The following is a 2907-nucleotide window of genomic DNA, read 5'->3' as shown; positions in this document are numbered from 1 at the left end:
GCATAAAAGTGTTAAATATTTCAATCATTTTTAAGATTCATAACATGAATAACGTTATTACTATTTCATCAAAATCAGTTTCGAGATTCACATAATATCATGAAATCATTAATCTCGATCAGATGGGAAAAGCATTTTTTAAGAGATTCTTTTTCTGCACATGAATCATAGGAGATATGAACGTGAAACAAATCTTTGTAAGCAAAAACACTATCATTCATATTTCAAGATGGAATTTATAAGCAGGAATCATTTCATCAAATCCATTTTAGAAAAATATTTTTCATAAGTATATGAGAAAATCTGATTGTTAGGATACCAATTGTTAAGTGAATCCGAAAATGAAATTAACACTTTCATATATTCAAACATGATTTTTGCTATAGATCTTGAAATTAAGTCAAGAAGATCAAACAAGCTCATGATCATGGATAACTTAAAATCACATGCATAAGATTGTTAATAACCATTTCATATTACATCTTTATGCATTACTTTAAATCAAACGTGATTTCATTCAACAATGTTAATCAAACATGATACACATTATTACTTCTTAACCATGATCAAAATCATTTTGTTTGTTTATCATAAAATATGCAATATTATTTTCGAAATTATCAGCATGATCATAATTTTTGTATTTTTATTTTTAAACATGTAATTTTCAAGAAAATTAATTCTAAACTAAAAAAGAAAATATATCATGAAAGCATCAAGTAATTTCAAAATAAACCAAAGGCATTTTAATTACCTCAATGTCGTAGGCTAGTAAGGCGTAGTTTGCCGCCTCGCTTTTGTTGACTTTCTCGTCTTCAGATGAGCTCGATTCATCCCAATTTTTGTTCTTCTTCTTGCGTTTAAAGCAAGTAGTTCCATTCTTTTTGCTTTTTAATTTTCGTTTCATTTGTAGTTTAAGTTCACCATCACTTGAGCTTATGCTCGAGTGGTCTTCAAATGTTCTATGTCCCAAATCCTTCCTGTTCTTTGGAAGGTTGGTTTGTTCATCATTGTCCTCATCACTTGAGTCATCGCTCAAGTGGCATTCATTTGTCCAGAGTTCCAAATCCTTCCTGTTCTTTGGAAGGTGGTTCTCAAGTTCTTCACGTGCATTGCACGTCATTTCATATGTGATCAATGAACCAATTAGTTCTTCAAGTGGAAAATGGTTCAAGTTTTTCGATTCTTGAATAGCAGTTACTTTTGAATCCCAAGTTTTAGAAAGTGAGCGCAAAACTTTGTTAACGAGTTCAAAATCCGAAAAGCTTTTACCAAGTGATTTTAAACCATTGATGACATCCGTAAAACGGGTGTACATGTCAACAACGGTTTCGCTTGGTTTCATATGAAAAAGCTCGAAATCAAGCAGTAGAATATTAACTTTCGAGTCTTTGACTCTACTAGTTCCCTCGTGCGTGATTTCAAGAGTGCGCCAAATATCGAAAGCTGTTTCACACGTAGAAATCCGATTGAACTCATTTTTGTCCAATGCGCAAAATAAGGCATTCATAGCCTTTGCGTTTAAAGAAAAATTCTTCTTCTCCAAAACCGACCATTCGTTCATCGGTTTGGAGGGAAGTTGAAAACCGTTTTCAATGATATTCCATAAATCCAGATTTAGAGAAATTAAGAAAACTCTCATTCGAGTTTTCCAATAAGTGTAGTCCAATCCGTTAAAGAACGGTGGACGAAAGACCGAACAGCCCTCTTGAAAAGTCATTTCTCTCGGGTGTAAATCCGAAATGAGAAAAACCCCGCTCTGATACCAATTGTTAGGATCAAGAGCACTAAGAGGGGGGGGGGGTGAATTAGTGCAGCGGAAATCTTATAATAATTTAAAAACAAAAAGCTGCGTTCGTTCAAAAATAATTATGATGTAAAAGCAAATTCTCAGTTTGTATCTAAGTGCAGTTTGCGTCTAAGCGCAGATTGCGTCTAAGCGCAGTTTTGCGTCTAAGCGCAGTTTTGCGTCTAAACTCAGATTTACGTCTAAATGCAGATTTACGTCTAAACGCAGATTTACGTCTAAACGCAGTTTTACGTCTAAACGCAGTTTTACGTTTAAACGCAGTTTTACGTCTAAACGCAGATTTACGTCTAAACGCAGTTTTACGTCTAAACGCAGATTTACGTCTAAACGCAGTTTTACGTCTAGACGCAGATTTACGTCTAAACTTTGAAACTCGTTTGTATATTCGCAGAAGGCAGTATGCAGTTGAAATCAAGACGTAAACGTAAACTGAAATCTGATGATTGAGCGAAGAAAGCCGATTTACGTCCGAATGCAGTTTTACGTCTAAATGTTGAAACTCGTTCGTAAAATCGTAGAGGACAGATTGCAGTTATTAATAGGATTAAAATGTAAGCGTAAACTGCAAGGAAGCTCGTTCGTAAAAGCGCGGAAAACAGTTCTGCAGAATCAAACGTAAACGTAAACTGTAATGTACGAAAATACGAGTTTACGTCTGAATGCAGATTTGGAAGAACAGCACTTAGAACTTGTTCGTGAAAGCGCAGAGAGCAGTAGTGATGAGGGAGGTTTGCAGTAATGATAAAGTGCTCGAAAATAAACGCAAACCAGAGATTTAGAGTGGTTCGGTCAGCCTTGACCTACTCCACTTTTGGCTTCCTCCACCGATGAGGTTGCCGACGTCAACTAGGTGCCTTCCTTCAATGGGCGAAGGCCAAACTTCCCTCTTACAATTTCTCTCCTTTTGACAGGCTTAGGAGACAACCTTTACAGATGTTTTCTCTCCTCTCTTTTCAACTCAAACTTGAAGAACAGAAGGAGGAGGAAAACTAGCAGTTTTGAGCTCTAAGAACCACTGAAAAGATCAAGATTTCGGGTCAGTTCTTGCTCATTTCAGTGCTGAATGGGTGGGGTATTTATAGGCCCCAACCCAATTC

The sequence above is a fragment of the Musa acuminata genome, chromosome BXJ3-3, assembly GCF_036884655.1.
Source record: "Musa acuminata AAA Group cultivar baxijiao chromosome BXJ3-3, Cavendish_Baxijiao_AAA, whole genome shotgun sequence".
Taxonomy (NCBI): Eukaryota; Viridiplantae; Streptophyta; class Magnoliopsida; order Zingiberales; family Musaceae; genus Musa; species Musa acuminata.
The sequence above is the reverse complement of the archived record's forward strand: the minus strand, read 5'-3'. Positions refer to the sequence as shown.